This window comes from Clarias gariepinus, chromosome 12, assembly GCF_024256425.1.
Source record: "Clarias gariepinus isolate MV-2021 ecotype Netherlands chromosome 12, CGAR_prim_01v2, whole genome shotgun sequence".
Classification (NCBI taxonomy): Eukaryota; Metazoa; Chordata; class Actinopteri; order Siluriformes; family Clariidae; genus Clarias; species Clarias gariepinus.
This window is the reverse complement of record NC_071111.1, coordinates 3,471,724-3,492,195: the sequence shown is the minus strand read 5'-3', so window position 1 is coordinate 3,492,195 and position 20,472 is coordinate 3,471,724. Positions and strand designations below refer to the sequence as shown.

The 20,472-nt window shown below is 41.3% G+C and overlaps 1 pseudogene; it reads right to left on the bottom strand.

Annotated features, from left to right (window-relative positions):
- The window catches only part of LOC128534675 (scavenger receptor cysteine-rich type 1 protein M130-like), a 66,399-nt pseudogene that overhangs the window by 14,511 nt on the left and 31,416 nt on the right, over positions 1-20,472 (bottom strand).

The following is a 20,472-nucleotide window of genomic DNA, read 5'->3' as shown; positions in this document are numbered from 1 at the left end:
ATCACACTGTACCTGAGCACACAACTCCTACGTCCTCCTGGTGTCCACATTCCCCCTCTTCACACAGCTGAGATCTGCAGTTCCACAGGGACGTCTCGTTCCCCTCACACTCCACCGCATTCAGCCATATGGATCCAGTTCCAGGACCAAACCAGGCTGGTATGTGGGTACTGAGGGCCACTCCACACTGCAGCTGTCTGCACACCACCTGTGCATCCTCAATATCCCACAAGTCATCACACACTGTCCCCCATGAGCCGCTGTGGAAAACCTCCAGCCTTCCTGCACAGTCTCCCCCAGAACCAACCAGTCTGATGGAGCTGATGGCACGGTTCAAGATACCTGTGGTATGACCCAAAATATTGAAGTCCAAATAATTTTGCTATTTTAGCAATGTTATATTATTACTCCATATTTATTAGGAAATGAAAAAATACCTACTTACCTGAGCAGGTGACATACAGCTGTTCCCCAGAGCTGCAGTTGACAGGTTGTGCAATGCTGCAGTTCCCCAGATGAGCTTCACTCCCAGAGCAGCTGAAACCCGTTACACACATGTGTTTGTGTTCAGTGGTGGATGGAGAGGAGCGGTAGTTCAGCACAGAGCCACAGCCCAGCTGTCTGCAGAGCACAGACACCTCAGACAGACTCCACGAGTGCAGGAGAACTCTCCTCCAGGTCTGCCTGAAATAAATCTCCACCTCCCCCTGACACTCGCTCCCTCCAGACAACCGCACTCGCCCCTCATTAAATGCCATGGATGATCCTGAAACAGAAGAACATCATTTAAATATTCTAATGAACACTGAGTTTATTCACTAACGTGGTGTAGGTGAGGTTAATATCTCACCATTACAGATGACTCCAGCATGGTTTTTATGAGAGCATGCAGCTCGACTCCATGATGAGATGTCACATTGTGATAGGTGTGTCTCATTCCCCTGACAATCAAACACATCAGCCCAGTTGTGGCCACTCCCCTCCCCAAACCAGTCCACCCCCACCACAGCCACAGTGCTCCCACAATCCAGCTGTGCACAGAGAACATCTGCAGCTCTCATATCCCAGCTTACAGCGCAAACTGTGCCCCAGTCACTAAGGTACTGGAGCTCCACTCGACCAGAACAGGAGTCCGGTCCGTTCACCAGCCGCGCCTCTGTGTGACCTGAACAAACAGCCAAGAGCTCAGTGAAAGAGGAACATTAACAAAGTCACCTTAAAGTTTGATTGACAGGTATGTGGTCTCTATTTAAACAGAAGTTAAATCATGATACTTAACCAGAACATATTAATCCCACATCGTTGTCATGGGAGCAGTTTGAGTGTTTGAGTGAAGATGATGTTGTACAGAAGGTAATATCAGATTCATTTCCTATACACCGAAGCTCCTCTGTCCACACCTGACCCTCCCCTCGGCCAAAAGCAGCTGATCCCAGCACCTTCACAGGAATCCCACAGCCCAGCTCTCGACACACAACCTCTGCATCCTGCTGGTTAAAGTCAGCATCACACACTATGGACCAGGAACCTCCATGAAGCACCTCCACTCTTCCAGAGCCTGATGAGGACCAGCACTGAGTCTCGGCTTTCTGTGAGCTGTGATTCAATTCATTGTGTAAATATTGTGCATGTTTCAGCAGAACAGAATATCAAGAAAAACAGTTATGTGTGCTGTAACATCCAACTCTGATAAATTACTCTAAATTACTTCAATGTGGAATAAAATTATCTCATGGCTTATAATTACAGGTAAACTTTAAATATGTAACAAATATATTTGCTTTAGAGAAATATTATTTTATGGATGGGAGGAGTCAGATTTTCTAAGGAAGTAAACATAATGTTTGAATGTTTTAGTTAAAAAGGGGGACAAGAGTCGTTCTTATGATATTGTAAAACAAAATTCACTAGACTCTTCCTCTGCCTGATAAAATAGATTTAAACCCATTTTTCTGTTCACTACATCACCATCATCATGACTTGCCAGTTGACTGAGATGTATTTTAGTCAGATTTCATCACAGCAGCTTCTACATTTCTGTAGTTTAGTAAAATGGGAACATTTTCCCCCTCGTCTCACTGCAGCTGACTCGGCTAAATCTGCTGTGTTTAGGGTTTTGGTGATTCCTGGCCACAGACTTGAAGATCATGTGTTTTTGTCTGTGTTTTTCTCACTAGTTATTAGTGAAGTTTAGGAGATAAATAAATAAGTAATACTATAAATTAATAAAGGTAACAAAATAAAATAAAAACTAAACCTAAAAAGAAATTCAAGCTATTTTTTGTTACATTTTGTCATATTTCGGTTTCCAATGTGGCCTAAACAATAATGTAAAAATGACTGCAGATTGATTTAGAATCTCAGAATGAGATTTGATTGATTAGTAAAATTCTAGTCGAGTTTTGGGTAAAATTTTTGTAGTTACTTTAAATTCATCTTTTAGAAAATCCTTATTACTAACAAAATATGATATTAACTAAAAATATCAGAGGTTTTATTGAAGGTTCTATTAAATATAAAATGTTTATTATAAACGAGTCCTCACTGTATATTTGTAAACATATTTAACAGGCCCAGCCTGGCCACCCCTATGAAAAAAGTCTGGCTCTGCCACTGCCTGTCATAATGAACCTCCTGCAAATGGACCCTTACTCAGGCTCAGTCAGCTCTTTGGTAGAGTCGCACCAGGCTTTACATTTAAATAAAGACAAAATGGAATTCAAATAATGTCTGGATAGAATTACAGTTAAATCATGCTGATAATCTAACTCATTGTTTTTATTCCCGAAATTCAGTAGTTTACCTGAGCAGGTGACTCCAGCATCGTAAACATGACCACAGTCATGATTCCCCCAACCATTCGACCTACAGTCCTTCAGTGTCGACTCTGATCCACTACAGCCGACTTCATCCATCCAGATTGGTCCTGATCCTGGTCCAAAGTGACCGTACTGAGGTGCATTTACAGCCTCCCCACAGCGCAGCTCTCTACACACCACTGCAGCATCGGTCTTATCCCAGCCATCACCACACACTGTTCCCCACTGACCATCATGAAGAACCTCCACTCTCCCAGCACAGCGACTTCCACCGTCCACCAACCTCACACTGTCTGAGAGAGAGAGAGAGAGAGAGAGAGAGAGAATGGGAAACAAATATCTGTGTGAGGGTGTGTGGTAAAGAGAAAAATGTGTATGTGTGTAAATGAGAGGTTGTGTGTGTTTGTGTGTGTGTGTTTGTGTGAGAGAGAGTGAGAGAGAGTGTGTGTGTGTGTGTGTATAGCCATTGAAAAGCATTTGCTTTTATTATTATTATTTGTATATATTTGTCACACTTAAATGATTCTGATCATCAAAAAGTTTTTAACATTACTGTATATAAAAATAACCCAGTAAATACAAAATGTAGTTTTTAAATGATGATTTTATTTATTAAGGTAAAAAGCCGTCCTAACCTTCCTGGCCCTGTGTGAAAAAGTAATGGCCCCTAATCCTAATAACTGGTTGCTCCACTCTTGCCAACAACAACTGCAACCAAGTGTTTGTGATAACTAGCAATGAGTCTTTCACATCACTGTGGAGGAATTCTGAGCCGCTCTTTTATGCAGAATTGTTTTATTTCAGCCACACTGGAGGGTTTACGAGCATGAACGTCCTGTTTAAGGTCATGTCACAGGATTTAAGTCCGGACTGTGACTAGGCCTCTCCAAAAACATTCATGTCATTTATTTTAGATCCATTCAGAGGTGGACTTGCTGGTGTGTTTCAGTTTATTGTCCTGCTGCAGAACACAAGTACACTTGAGCTTGAGGTCACGACCTGATGATCAGACGTTCTCCTTCAGGATTTTCTGGTAGAGCCCAGAATTCATGGTTCCATCAATTATGGCGAGTCGTCCAGGTCCTGAAGCTGCAAAGCCCCAGACCATCACACTACCACCACCATGTGTGACTGTTGGTATGATGTTCTTTTTATAAAACACTGGGTTAGTTTTACACCAGATGTAACGGGACACACACCTTCCAAAAAGTTGAACTTTTGTCTCATCAGTCCACAGAATATTTACTACCAGGTTTTCTCCATTTGTGAGTGATGGTTCACTGGAGTCCCAACGCCTTAGAAATGTCTTTGTAACCCTCATACACGTCAATTACGTTATTTCTCATCTGATGAATTCATCATTTAAAAACTGCATTTTGTCTTTACTCGGGTTATCTTTGTGTTGATGATTTCAATCATTTGTGTGATAAATATGAAAAAATGTGAAAAAGGGGAAAATATTTTTTTCTGATATATATACATTATAATCCCAGTTGATGTAGTGAGAAGTGTGTGATGTGTTAGTGTGAATAATGAGTGTGTACTTACCAGCTGCTGTGAGTGTGAGTGTGGATGAGAGAAGAATAAAAGTCAGACAGATTTCCATCTCCCTCCTCACTGTACACGATGTGTTCACCTCCACTCACCCAGAGAGACAGAGAGAAGTGTGTCCCCTCACTCAGCCCCCTACAGAGAGAGAGAGAGAGAGAGAGAGAGAGAGAGAGACCAATCACACTCAACATTACCTTATTAGAAAAAACATCATACAGACTAAATAACAAATCAGAGGCGGCATCTTTCACTTTCTCCATATATATCAATATAACATCAGCGCTGATGAACAGAGCTCCGCCTCCTGTGTCTGAGGGGTGTGACTGATGAACAGAGCTCCGCCTCCTGTCTCTGAGGGGTGTGACTGATGAACAGAGCTCCGCCTCCTGTCTCTGAGGGGTGTGACTGATGAACAGAGCTCCGCCTCCTGTCTCTGAGGGGTGTGACTGATGAACAGAGCTCCGCCTCCTGTCTCTGAGGGGTGTGACTGATGAACAGAGCTCCGCCTCCTGTCTCTGAGGTGTGTGAGTGATGAGAGTCGACCACATCACACACTGATTTCAGAGAGAGGAAGCACTCGGCTGTCATACAGCATTAATGCCTGACACCTGCACAGAGCAGATACACACACTGATACACCACTGCAGCACACACACACACACACACACACACCACTGCAACTACATTAGCTAAATATACCTTCTTCACACACACACACACACACACATACTCACACACACACACACACACACACACAAGTCAAGTCGGCTTTTATTGTCATTTCATCCATATACATTTCAGTAGACGATTAAATGAAACAACGTTCCTCCAGGTCCAAGGTGCTACATACAACATAAACCAACACTAACTAACTAACTAACTAACTAACTAACTAACTAACTAACTAAGAAACCTAATCATCTGACTAGCTGAGGCAAAACAGATTAACATTATAAATGAACAGAAACTATCTAAGTTCTATAGAGAAAAGACAACATAAAGTAAAGGACCCTGGACACCCTGGACACCCTGGACACGGTCCCAGTCCATCACAGGACACAAGCACACACACAGTCTCTCTCACACTATTATTTCATAAACATTATTAAAAATATTTGATACATTTGACTATAAAATAATTTATAAAATATATAGTAAACACATAAACCTTAAAATTGTTATTAACAATAATAAATTATTAGTGTATTGTTTATTCAATTCAATTCAATTTTATTTGTATAGCGCTTTTAGCAATTTTCATTGCTGCAAAGCAGCTTTACATAGTCAAAAGAATTATTTAGGTTTGTATGGAATGTGAATTTGTATGAATCAAAATGGTCAGTTTGTCCCTGGTGAGCAAGCCGAGGGCGACAGTGGCAAGGAAAAACTCCCTGAGATGTATAACAGTCCACAAGATGGCAGTAAAGTATCTCTAACCTGACACTCCTGTTGGGTAAAATATGTTTTTCTGATGATTTTTTAAAACCTATTATTAAAAAAAAAAATAATAGTACAATAAACAAGATACAATCATAATAAATAAATAAATCCTATGCGTTTGTAAATGTACAATTTGCAAGAAATACTTTAAAATGTCACAAAATTCATATGGTCCATCTACATCAACAAGGAATATGGAAGCAAATTAGAATCACAATTATTGGAATTAAATCAGCACATTTTTGACCTTTTTGTCACATTTTGATATTTAATCACTGTTAAATCATTAGTTTTAAAATATAAATACTACTGAATTTATCAAACTGAAATATTTGACTTTAAAAAGCTTCATCTTTAAATTTATGTCCTCCGAAATTTACATGAAATTCTCAATAGTCCATTCATTTGATTTCAATCCACATTTAATTTAATATTCTGAAATTCAGATAGAAAATTTCAAGCAGTAAAATTGAATACAGTAAAAGCAATGTGAGGGCAGCGGCCCGGTCAGTGCACCTGCAGTGTGTTACACTAATTATATACTGTCAGATATTCTAGTCATTTTACTGTGATAAATTAAATTAAATTAAATTTTATTTGTATAGCGCTTTTAACAATTGTCATTGTCGCAAAGCAGCTTTACACAATCAAAATAATTATTTAAGTCTGTATGGAATGTGAGTGTGCATGAATCAGAATGATCGGATCGTCCCTGATGAACGAGCCGCGTGCGACAGTGGCAAGGAAAAACTCCCTGAGATAGTAATAGGAAGAAACCTCAGGGTAGAAAAAGCTGCTGGGTAACTATTGGACTAACTAAATGCTGGGTTAATTTAACTATAATGCAGGGTTAATTCTACCACATAAATTGGTCAAATGTTCTACTCAGATGTTGGTTCATTTTTAACTGGAATGTTGAGTTAATTCTACCTCACAAATAAATTATTATTATTTTCATGTTAAACAGTGAATCTGTAAAAAGAAAAAAAAAATCTACCCACGTCTATTAAACAGTTAAATTACTTTGATATACTGGTTTATTATAAAAAATAAAAAATAAAAACTTTAAAGTTTTGCAAACCATACATATATGCAAAAAACTACATCCTATTAAATGTTCATAGAAAAAAACATTTATTATTCAAAAGCACAAGAACAGATAATCAACAGCGACATCATTACTATACTATTACTCACAAGGGCAGAATGGAGTCTTCTTTGTCTTTCGGCTGTTCCCTTTCAGGGGTCGCCACAGCGAATCATCTGCCTCCATCTAACCCTATCCTCTGCATCCTCTTCTCTCACACCAACTAACTTCATGTCCTCTCTCACTGCATCCATAAATCTCCTCTTTGGTCTTCCTCTAGACCTCCTGCCTGGCAGTTCCAACCTCAGCATCCTTCTACCGATATATTCACCATCTCTCCTCTGCACATGCCCAAACCACCTCAATCTGGCCTCTCTGACTTTATCTCCAAAACATCTAACGTGGGTTGTCCCTCTGATAAACTCATTCTTAATCCTATCCATCCTTGTCACTCCCAAAGAGAACCTTAACATCTTCAGCTCTGCTACCTCCAACTCTGCCTCATGTCTTTTCTTCAGCGCCACTGTCTCTAAGCCGTAGAGCATCGCTGGTCTCACCACTGTCCTGTACACCTTTCCTTTCATTCTCGCTGATACTCTTTTATCGCACAACACACCTGACACTTTTCTCCACCCATTCCAACCTGCCTGTACCCGCCTCTTCACCTCCTTTCCACACTCTCCGTTGCTCTGGACCGTTGACCCCAAGTACTTAAAATCCTGCACCTTCTTTACCTCTGCTCCCTGTAGCCTCACCGATCCTCCTGGGTCCCTCTCATTCACACACATGTATTCCGTCTTGCTGCGGCTAACCTTCATTCCTCTGCTTTCCAGAGCATACCTCCACCTCTCCAAATTTTCCTCCACCTGTTCCCTGCTCTCGCTACAGAGCACAATGTCATCTGCAAACATCATAGTCCATGGGGACTCCTGTCTTACCTCATCTGTCATCCTCTTCATCACCAGAGCAAACAAAAAGGGGCTTAGAGCCGATCCTTGATGCAGACCCACCTCCACCTTAAACTCTTCTGTCACACCTACAGCACATCTTACCACTGTCTTACAGCTCTCATACATGTCCTGCACCACTCTAACATACTTCTCTGCCACTCCAGACTTCCTCATACAATACCACAGCTCCTCTCTTGGCACCCTGTCATACGCTTTCTCTAAATCTAAAAAGACACAATGCAACTCCCTGTTACCTTCTCTGTACTTCTCTGCCAGCATCCTCAAAGCAAATACTGCATCTGATGTACTCTTTCTAGGCATAAAACCATATTGCTGCTCACAAATGCTCACTTCTACCCTTAACCTAGCTTCCACTACTCTTTCCCACAGCTTCATTGTCTGGCTCATTAGCTTTATACCTCTATAATTGCCACAGCTTTGCACATCTCCCTTGTTCTTAAAAATTGGCACCAATACACTTCTTCTCCATTCCTCTGGAATTCTCTCACTCTCCAAGATCTTGTTAAACAAACTTGTCAAAAACTCTACTGCCACCTCTCCTAAGCACTTCCATACCTCCACAGGTATGTCATCAGGACCAACAGCCTTTCCACTCTTCATCCTCTTCAACGCCCTTCTCACCTCACTTCTACCAATATTTGCTACTTCCTGTTCCACAACAGTCACCTCTTCTACTCTTTGTTCTCTTTCGTTTTCCTCATTCATCAACTCCTTAAAGTACTCCTTCCATCTTCCCATCACCCTTCTGGCATCTGTCAGTACATTTCCATCTCTATCTTTAATCACTCTAACCTGCTGCACATCCTTCCCATCTCTATCTCTCTGCCTTGCCAACCTGTACAGATCCCCCTCTCCCTCCTTACTGTCTAGCCTAGCATACAAGTCCTCATATGCTCTTTGTTTGGCCTTTGCCACCTCTACCTTCACCTTACTCTGCATCTCCCTGTACTCCTGTCTACTCTCTTCAGTCCTCTCAGTGTCCCACTTCTTCTTAGCTAGCCTCTTTCCCTGTATACACTCCTGGACTTCCTCATTCCACCACCAAGTCTCCTTGTCCACTTTCCCCTTACCTGATGATACACCAAGTACCCTCCTACCTGTCTCCCTGATCACATTGGCTGTAGTTGTCCAGTCAACTGAAAGCACTTCCTGACCACCCATAGCCTGTCTCAACTCCTCCCTAAAGACTTCACAACATTCTTCCTTTCTCAGCTTCCACCACTTTGTCCTCTGCTCTGCCTTTTTCCTCTTCGTCTTCCTCACCACCAGGGTTATTTTACACACCACCATCCTGTGTTGTCTGGCTACACTCTCCCCTACCAACACTTTGCAGTCACTGATCTCTTTCAGGTTACAACGTCGACACAAGATGTAGTCGACCTGAGTGCTTCTGCCTCCACTCTTATATGTCACCCTATGTTCCTGCCTCTTCTGGAAGAAAGTATTTACTACTGCCATTTCCATCCTCTTTGCAAAGTCCACCACCATCTGTCCTTCTACATTCCTGTCCTGAAGGCCAAACCTGCCCATCACATTTTCATCACCTCTGTTCCCTTCCCCAACGTGTCCATAGAAGTCTGCACCAATCACCACTCTTTCACCTCTGGGGATGCTCTGCATCACTTCGTCTAACTCACTCCAGAATTTCTCCTTCTCTTTTAACTCACATCCTACCTGTGGGGCATAACCACTAACAACATTTAACATCACGCCTTCAATTTCCAGCTTCAGACTCATCACCCTATCTGATTCTCTCTTCACCTCTAGAACATTCCTTACAAACTCCTCTTTCAGAATAACTCCTACTCCATTTCTTTTCCTATCCACACCATGGTAAAACAATTTGAACCCTGATCCTAAGCTTCTAGCCTTGCTACCTTTCCACCTGGTCTCCTGTACACACAGTATATCCACCTTTCTTCTCTGCATCATATCAACTAACTCTCTTCCCTTCCCTGTCATGGTCCCAACATTCAAAGTCCCTACTATCACTCCTAAACTCTTGCCTTTCCTCTTCTCTCTCTGCTTACGAACACGCCTTCCTCCTCTCCTTCCTCGACCAACAGTAGCCCAATTTCCACCAGCACCCTGTAGGTCAACAGCACCAGTGGCGGTCGTTGTTAACCCGGGCCACGACCGATCCGGTATGGGAATTATATTCTTGATTCGCATCATTGATTTGGCAAATGTTTTACGTCGGATGCCCTTCCTGACACAACCCTCTGCATTTATCCAGACTTAGGACTGGCACAAGAAGACACTGGATTGTGCCCCCCCGTGGTTGCATTAAGGGCAGAATGGAGTAATAACACAAATAGGCTGAGGCAGCTTCTACAGAGCAGGATCTCTTTGTGACTCCAAATATCTTTTCTGCAGAACAAAACTATCCAGCCCTGGTTCTGTTTTAACATACAAACACTGTCTATGACTTTTCAAGTAGGCCTCTCTATTTCATAGCAACATTACAAAAAGTCCTATACAGGAGCACACTACTTTAAATAGTTAATGTCAAAAATATAAAATGCCTTGAAGCACACATCAACCGACCCAAGCAGTGTGCATTGCTCCAGAGCCTGTCCCACCAGAATGACGAATGCCTGAGAGCAGCGCTGGTCATTATCTCCCAACGTCAGGATGTAGGGGTACAGCCTTGACCCTTCAGCCTGCTTGAGGTATTCCACCATGTTGGTGCCAACCTTAGAAAGAAATGAAAGAAAGTTAAAAATTTGTTGAATAACAAAGATTAAACTGAATAAGACTATCAAATTAATGTGTAATACGATTTATACTAAATAAAAAAATGACAAAGCTGTCCATTAAGATAGGGTATAGGTAACCTGAAACAAAAACATGGAGACAGCTACTACCAAAAATAAAATATGCAAAATAAGCATGGCTTTTGGGATAAAGCTCATATATATATATATATATATATATATATATATATATATATATATATATGAGCTTTATCAGACTAGTTGATCTTGTGGTCTGCGTTAATTTTAAGCTAATTACCGAGGAGATGCATTGTCATAGCTGGGGTCATACTGGCACATTACAATCACCCAAATATTAATGGATGGGTGGGTGGGTCCATCTAGTAGTTATCTGTACAGCTGACTTAATTTAGCCTGAGTCACAAGCAACTTTGGTTAAAGAGGGCTACCTGGTTATCTTACATGCAGCAGTCATATTTGCATACTACTTGCCAAAGGGGTAAAGGTGTAAAATATTGTTATAACTCGGGAGAAACGCGGCGACTTTTGACCGCGGAGTAAATTACTAGCTAGTGAAAAATGGGAGGTTAGCAGGTGTGTATATTTGTGAGAGGGTCAGTGTTTTGTAACACACCAGCATTTTATTGTCTCAAACAGTGAGATTAATAAAGTTGTAATGTAACTAACCTAACCTAACTAAATGCTAGCGTCATGCTAATACTACAGTTACAGTTTCGTCACCCTGCAAACATTCTACAGAGAAAGATAAAAAGCTCAGACATCTTATCCGTTTCTTTCACACACAGCTGGGGTTCTTTGGCTAACTATAGCAGCTATTGTCAGCTAAATTATCTTACCTCAGACCAGCCTGAAAGTTTAAGTGTAACCTTAACACAGTAACTGTAATAAATCTCACATATAGTAATAATTTTTCAGTCATATGTGACTTAGGTGAGTGAACATGTGTATACAGACCTTGTATTTAACGTCATTTTCCCATAAATGAACCGTCATCAGCGGTGTGGGAGCTCAAGAGAGACACGAAGCTCTGACTGACAGCCGCTGAATATACCTGTAAACTTAGGGGGAGGAGCCAAGCAAACTTTACACAAAAACAACCCAACTCTCTGTAAATAACCCAGAAAAATGACCCAACAGAGGCAACCCAGCGCTTGGGTAGAAAAAACAACCCAGCGTTTTTTAGTGTGTACTGTGTGTTAGTTGGCAGCCAGTTCAGCTATAACAGTGTTACGTTCCCTCGTGTAGTTGTTGTTTTCTTGTATCTGTTTCTTGTCTCCTATCTCTAAAGTATACTGTAGGTTCGGCACAGTGGTTGTCCGGGGTTCGCCAATCCTCCAATGAGACCAGACCTGTCGTTATAAAAGAAGCGGGGCTCCCTTGACTTGCCGTCAGTCGTCCTGCTTTCCGGCCAGCGGGCGGCTGTCCATTTTGTGTTGACTGCGCTTTGGTTTTGTGGTGAATTTAAGCCTGCCGTGTTTAGTCTGTATTCTGTCTTCGGTGACTATCAGTTAGCCTGATCTTGCTTTAGCTTGTTTAAACCTTCGAACACTCGAGACGTATGAAACACCTGCTACTGAATGACGTTTGTAACGAACCTTAAGCACTGCTTTGCCTTGATTAATCCAGCTTTATTGTTATTTAAGTCTGGTTAAAATACCCAAGAGAAAGGAGACAGGTAAACTGGTAACTTAGAATTTAGTTTTGTTAATAGTAGGTAAGGAGTGACCACCACCTTTGTATTTTTGTTTTATTAGTTAGAGTAGTTTAGTTTGGGCGCCGCATGCGCCGAAGCTTCCGGTTTCTTTTCTACATTTTTGTTTGATAGTTAGAGTATTTGGGTTGGGGTTTAGTTATTAGAATTTCTTTTGCTTTTGATAATTTCTTTGTTTTGGTGTCACTCAGTTTTCTCCTTTTTCTTTAATTTCTTTCGTTTTACATTTTTGAAATTGGTTAAAATAAAATTGCTTTTGTCTTTATTCACTTGCCTCACGACTTTCCTTCATGGTTTGCCCCTGTGGCAAAACATCTCACTTAAATGTTACAGATCATCCCCATTAACATCTAACACGTAACAACAGTTAATGTTGATTGATGTTTATATGGAGTCTAGGTAGTTATTGGAGACAATTGCAATTTTGAACTATCGAGGGACTGCAGCCAAGTCAAGTCCTCAGAGAAACAGCTGTCAAAATCAGTCGAGGCCAGAACCGTCTTCATGGTAGAGTGAATCATCTTCAGACACCAGACGCATCCCATAGAGACACACGGGGCATCCATGTGACGAGATCTCCAAGCAGAATATTAACCATTTAAGTCTTGGTGAAATAGGATCTGAGCCAGGAGAGGGCTGTACCCTTAAATTCCTACTACATTTTCTATTTTGTGAAGAATAATACTATAATCAATGGTGTCAAAAGCTTCACTGAGGTTAAGTAATACAGATGTTACTCATGCGGTATTCTGGTTTTACCGTCATGCCTCATGGTGGCGGCATTTGGGTTTGTGCGTTTGCTGGCTTCTACCGCTGAGTGGCGCTATATAACTATAGACTGACGCCTCGGGCATCCGTTCATTCTCTTAAGGATTAATGAGCCGCGCTCGGTTAGAGCTGCACATACAGGTAGTAGCGGATAAAATCAAGTGAAACATTGTAGTTAAACGAATTCATAATCACAGTATTAAAATTACAGTACAAATGTAGAATTTAAATTAAATAAAATCTTATTAGGATCATTTTATCATGTGTAACACTCGCGTAGCCAGAAAACTCTGGCTGTGTGTATCAGAAAACGTGGGTGAGTCACAGGTGTTGTCAGATTAATGGGCAAAAACTATAGAATAAACCTATATAAGCTACATAGCCTTTATAAGACTTTACTTTTATTTAAGTGCACCCACAATGACGACAAAACGTTGTGATGTTGTAAAATAATGAAAGCAAACATGGATACAGCGGTATATATCTGTTTCTGTGAACTTCAGCGCGTCAGAAAATAAACCGAAACTCTACAAAGGAAAAAATAAAATTGGAATATATTTATTGGGTTTATTTATTTATTTTTTAAATAAAATCTAAAATTAAAACATCTAAAATTAAAACATTGTAGGGTAATTAAAAACAGTGTAGAGTAATTAATAACATGCATGTTATGATAAGAAAAATCTCATTCCAGAGATTAAAAACGGTAACAATGTCAATTTTAGAAAGTAGAATCCAGAAGAAATTTAAGAAGTGGCCTGAAGCAAGATCCAAGATCCTCCACTTTGCTGAAACCATGCACAGTGAGGAGAAGTGCATTTCAGTTCCTCTGAGTGTAAAGGTGAGAACAGACGATTCACACCTGGGGAGGGTGTATTATTTGCATTTGAATGTGTCTGACATTGCAAAGCACATTCAGACTCCGTCCACACGAAGCCGGTGCGTTCCCTATCCGATCATTTTTTTTGCGTAAACACGGCGTCGTCTCAAGAAATATCTGCGTACACACGAAACCACTGAAAACGGTGTAGTATATATGCCAGACCAGTATGGGGCGCTGTAATTCTGCCATAGAGATACATTATACACGCAGAAGAAGACTTTGAGCATGCGCATAACCTTGCACGCTGTATACGAACCAAGATGGTGTTGTCCATTATCGCTTGTTGCTCATAACAGTTGCATAGAAGCAACAGATTTTGCTGTAATAAAGCTAGTAGGCTTTGTAGCAACACAAACACAATCATGTAGTCCGCCATTATTGTTGTTGCTGTTACGTGTGACGCAGCCGACACGTGATGTGATGACATCATCGTTTCACAAAATATACGGATTGGCCGTACACACGAAGATGCAAGGGTGTCGTTTTTAGATTTAACCATTTGGGACCCGGTTTAAAAAAATAACGGTTTCAGTCTCCTAAAACGCCGGATCCGTGTGGTCGAAACGCCAATACGATAAAAAAATGTATATGTATACAGCAAAACGCGGCTCCGTGTGGACAGGCTCTCAGTAACACTGCAAGAACAACAACCTAAAGTAAATAGAAATAAGAGGTCCTGATTATATACCACCGCCGACAAAAACCTTATAAAATTACAGTACAAATTTAGAATTTAAATTAAATATAGGCGTTGCTTAGTTCTATCGAATTTAAGCAAAGTAAATATTAACACAGTGAGCCTTTACATTTTATCATGTGTATCACTCGCGCAGAAAACTCTGGGTGGGCATCAGAAAAAGTGGGAGAGCCACCGGTGTCGTCAGATTAATGGTAAAAAACAATATAATAAACCTACATAAGCTACATAGCCTTTATAAGACTTTACTTTTATTTTATTTTTATTTGTGCACGCACAATGATGACAGAACAGTTTTTTTTTTTTTTTAGTAATGAAAGCACACAGGGTGCGCTATTCTGAATCGAATAATTAGAAAAAAATAGGTTTTGTGTCATCCTATACTTTGTGTTCTTTAAATTTGTAGCAGATGTATGAAATAAATGAAACCAAATTACCATAAAATTCACGTCAGCTGAGGTTATACAGCAGCGCTTGTGTTTTTGTGTTATTGTAAGAATGGAATGCAGTAGGCTGGTATGCATGATTTTCTTTAATAAATAATGAAAGCATTTTAACAAACTACAATTTTACATCTCAGTAGCACCCCCGCTGCGCTGTACCACCGCCGGCAAAACCTTCTGCAGAAACATACTCTTGTGATATTTTTACATGCCCTTATTTGTACAGTTGTTAATTTTACTAGTTACATTTTATTTTCCTTTGTATTTTATTTCTTTTACTAATATTTATTCCTTATATATAGTTTTTTATTTTCTTTTTAAGGTCACCGGCGGTCATATAAGCATTTCACTATCTCATAGCATATCGTACTGTGTATGGCTGTGTATGTGACAAATAAAATTTGAATTTGAATTTGAATACTCGGCTGGTGTTTTTTTTTACCCAGTTGATCCCCGCCTCAGCAATACACTGTCTCGCTGCTGTATGCTTTGGGTCGTTGTCTACAGCGTACATCAAAGAAACGGTATAAAACACATTGATGAATTATAAACACTATAAAACATATATTCCACTAACAGAAATTACAAACTATCACAAGCTCGTTATTTTCTTTACCCTGGAAGAAGTGATGAGGTCCTTTAAACTGTTGTTACATGTATGAAGCCAGCGAAGATTTTACTATGCTTTCTTCATAATAATGCCGGTCCATTATTGCTGTAAATTGATAGTAAGTCGATATTCAGTAATATTAATCAACTATACAGCTACTGTAACTCATCTAGTAAAAATGTGGTGTACATCATATACTGTAGAACTTACCTTCAAAGACAACTATTGTTCCTGGTCCCTGACGGGATATGGCCCCCCAAACATGAAGTTTTACGGGATGTTTTGCCTTAGGTTTCGCTACGTGCCTACCCTTTTTTTTGTACACAGTTGTTTCGTCAGCAAATATTACGTTGTTAAAGGTCTCTTTGACAGCCATCCACTGCTGAGCTTGGCTAAGAAGCAGGGCCTTGTTGGCATCCCGAATCATAGGGTCTGTGCTAAACATTTAAAAATAATCAATACAGTTTATAAATAAATGTGTTAAATCTAAAATATAATCTACACTCGCTTAAATTATTATAGTCGCTTACCGGGCTTTGCCATTAGTCCATCCAAGTTTTTTTATTGACCTTCTAATACTGCTAATTGATAATTGCAATTGCAGTTGGTTCTGAAGCTCGTTTTAAATCTGTTTTGCAGACCGTTCATCATCCTTGTACAGCATTTCTTCAATGCACCGAAGTACAGCCCTATACAAATAAAAATACCATTTTATTCGACGAAAATCAATTTTAGATTTTATACGAAACAAAAAATAACATAGTTGTGAACTTAAGAAATTTTTTGATGGCGACAGTGGGCCAGAAGGTTCCCTTCCTGTCAGGCGTAGACAGCAAGCGGGTCAAGGACCGAGTGAACGAATTTCTTCGGTCACAGAGGATCACTGTTGCACACCAACGCTTACAATACTAAATACAGTTTTTGCTCTGTTTTATTTTGTCGAGGTTTAAAAGTTAATTTTTACAAGTTTTTTTATTGTTTTATTTTTATCCTACTGTATATAATGTGTGGTTTCACATTTAAAATGTTTGATTTATTCTCATTTTATATTTTATCATGTATATAAGTTTTCTCTTTGTTTTATTTCTATATTAAAAATTGATGTCTTCAACTGCAGCAAATTTAATTCTTGTCCAAAAAAAAAAAATTTTTACAAGCCCTTAAGCTGTTTGTGCTGTTTTCTTTAATAATAACAATAACAATAGACAGAATCATAGAGTCTGTCTAAACAAAATTAATTGCAGCCTTTTGCAAAATGTCCCCTTGCGCCACCTGGCGGTCATTTTACAAATTACTTTTAATTGCGACTGATTTATTTTGGCTGTTGCCGTTTGCCGCGACAGAGTTCATGGCAGTCATAGACATTCGGCGTGAGTAACCGCTGTACAAGCATAGTTACACAACCCTGATCAGAGGCCAATAGGATCATTTCAGATCAAAACCTAGAATACTTTACTCCCCTTGAAGAGAATTAACTAATTTCACTCATCTCTTCTGAAAATCCATCAACCTGTATATTAGATCCTGTACCCACACATTTTCTTAAACAGATAGTACCAGCAATAACAGAACCCCTGTTGAGAATAATTAATTCTTCACTCAGCATTGGTTATGTTGCAAAATCTTTTAAATTAGCAGTTATCAAACCAATAATTAAGAAACCTGACCTCGACCCCTGTCAGCTGTCCAGTTACAGGCCAATATCAAACCTCCCCCTAATCTCTAAGATTCTGGAAAAGATAGTAGCGGAGCAGCTATGCTCATATCTACATAGAAATGGCATACATGAACTGTATCAGTCAGGATTTAGGCCTCATCACAGTACAGAGACAGCACTCGTTAAACTAGTAAATGACATCCTTTGACATTGGCCCCTGATCAGGTTTGTGTAACTATGCTTGTATTACTCGACCTCAGTGCAGCTTTTGACACCACTGATCACACTATTCTTCTTCACAGATTAAAAAATGTAGTAGGAATTAAGGGTACAGCCCTCTCCTGGCTCAGATCCTATCTGACCCATCGTTATCAGTATGTAGACTTAAATGGTGATTATTCTGCATGTTCTCTAGTGGAGTTTGGTGTTCCGCAGGGTTCAGTTTTAGGTCCACTGCTTTTTTTTCCATTACATGCTTTCTCTGGGCAACATAATCCGTAAGCATGGTATTAGTTTTCATTGTTATGCTGACGATACACAGTTATATGTCTCAGCAAAACCTGATGAGAAAAAACAGCTTTCTAAAATTGAGCAATGTGTGCAGGACATAAGAAATTGGATGCTAATTAACTTCCTTCTGCTAAATCCGGATAAGACAGAAGTTCTAGTCATAGGACCGCATACAGCTAAGAGTAAAATTTTAGATCACACCGTAACTTTAGATGGCCTTTCTGTTCCATCAAGTGCAACAGTGAAAGACCTTGGTGTGATTATTGATTCCAGCCTTTCATTTGAAGCTCATGTAGATAATATTACCAGGATAGCATTCTTTCACCTCAGAAATATTGCCAGGATAAGAAATTTATTGTCGCTAAACGATGCAGAAAAACTAGTTCATGCATAGTTAGTCCTGCCGGAGTCTCTGCTTGCACTCTACAGTTAATATACATTCACATTATACATTGTGTGACTGTGACCATACCTAACTGCCATCTCTCCTCTTCTTCTCTTTCCCCCCCTCTTTCTCTTTCCTCTCTCCTCCTGTCTCCCCCTTTCACTCTTTCTGTCTCTCTGTCGAGCTACACATGTCGTTCCCGAGCTGCCAGTGATCCAGACTCCCACTGCCCTCCGGACCTGTCTAACAAATCCTGGTGCCCTGCTTCTGGTTGAAGATCTTGTCACATGGATGCCCCGTGTGTCTCTCTGAGATGCGTCTGGTGTCTGGGGATGATTCTCTCTACCTAGAAAATGGTTCTGGCCTTGACTGGTGTTGGCAACTGTTTCTCTGGGGACTTGACAGTTCGATGGTTCAGGACTGGAACTTCCTACAAGTCTACCTGGGTCTTCAATAACTACCTGAACTCCATATTACAATTAACATCAGCTATTATAGCTGAACTTTCACCCAAATGAGGATGGGTTCCCTGTTGAGTCTGGTTCCTCTCAAGGTTTCTTCCTATTACCATCTCAGGGAGTTTTTCCTTGTCACTGTCGCCCTCGGCTTGCTCACCAGGGACAAACTGACCTTTTTGATTCATACAAATTCACATTTCATACAAACTTAAATAATTCTTTTGATTGTGTAAAGCTGCTTTGCGGCAATGGAAATTGCTAAAAGCACTATACAAATAAAATAAAATTGAATAGGAGGTCATTTACTACTTTAACGAGTGCTGTCTCTGTGCTGTGATGAGGCCTAATTTAAAAGATTTTGAAACATAACCAATGCTGAGTGAGGAATCAATTATTCTCAACAGGGCTTCTGTTATTGCTGGTACTATTTGTTTAAGAAAATGTGTTGGTATAGAATCTAGTATACAGGTTAATGAATACATTTTAGTATACATTCTCTTTAAGAGGAGTAAAGAATTCTAGGTTCCGATCTGACATGGCTAGTTTAACATCTGCATCAATTACATTGTTTGGTTTCAAAGCCTCTATTTTATGCCTAATCTTTACAGTTTTTTTTTATTAAAAAAGTTGTGTGGTAGTTGATATTGTGGGGTGGGCGGGGTTTGGCACTAGTAACCATCATGCTTTGCGGGAGGGGTTGTTAGGTGTTCACCCTGTCGAGGAAAGGTGTTTGGGTTAGTGGCTTCGGCCAGGGTGTGTGTGTGTGAGTCAGAAGTGCGTCTTTATTAATGTCAATGTGTGGTTTATGTGCTGTGTTAAATAAATTACTCCCAGCCATTTGCACTGGGCAGCAAGGAAGCTCACCCGTCTCTCCAAGTGCCTGCTTAGCGGTGAAAAACGCTACATTGGTGTCAGAAGTGGGATGGAGAATAACGGGTTAGAGCGCACCCCGGAGGAAGCTACAGCTTCGTGCGCCGTCAGCCGGCAAGGCGACCTGCAGCTGCACCTGCCGTCCTACGATGGCGCTGTCGAGCCCCACGCGTTCATCGCCCAGGTGGAGCTAGCCGCCGACTTTGCGGGCTGGTCCCCGGCGGAAACAGCCGTCCTGGTGGCTCTCTTGCTTGAGGGCGAGGCGCTCTGGTCGTTGGAAGACCTCCGGGCGGATGAGAGGAAGGACTGGGCGAAGCTGCGGGAGTCGCTCCACTTCCGGTTCAGCGCGGGTGACCGTCAGGAGGCCGCGGGCGAAGAGCTAGCGACCCGCGAGCGGAGCGCCTCCGAGCCACTGGGGGCGTTCGCCATGGACGTGAGATCTCTCGCTCGCCGGGGCTACCCGGAATTCGGGCCCGTCCAGCAGGAAGAGCTAGCTCGCCGTGCGTTCCTGCGGGGAATTCGGCCGGCGCGGCTGCGCGAGCACCTCCGGTTAGCGGCACCGGCTTCCCTGTCTGAGGCGCTACGCGAAGTCGAGCGTGCCGAGGCCATCATGGCAGAACATCGCGGCAAAAGAGCCGAGCGTTTTCCCATGGCTTGGGGCCGCTCGGTAGGTGAACCTAGCCGGGGACAGGGCTACCCGTCGCGGCTAGGGAAGGGCTACACGCCGAGGCCAAGGACAGCTGGACTACCGCTGCAACGTTCCCCAGCCTGAGGACAGCGTACCCCAGCAGCCGTTACAACCAGCTGGGGGGAAGCCGCCTCCCACAGCCGTCTCTGTTTCCCCAACTGCAGGGCCTAACTTCCGGTCAGGACG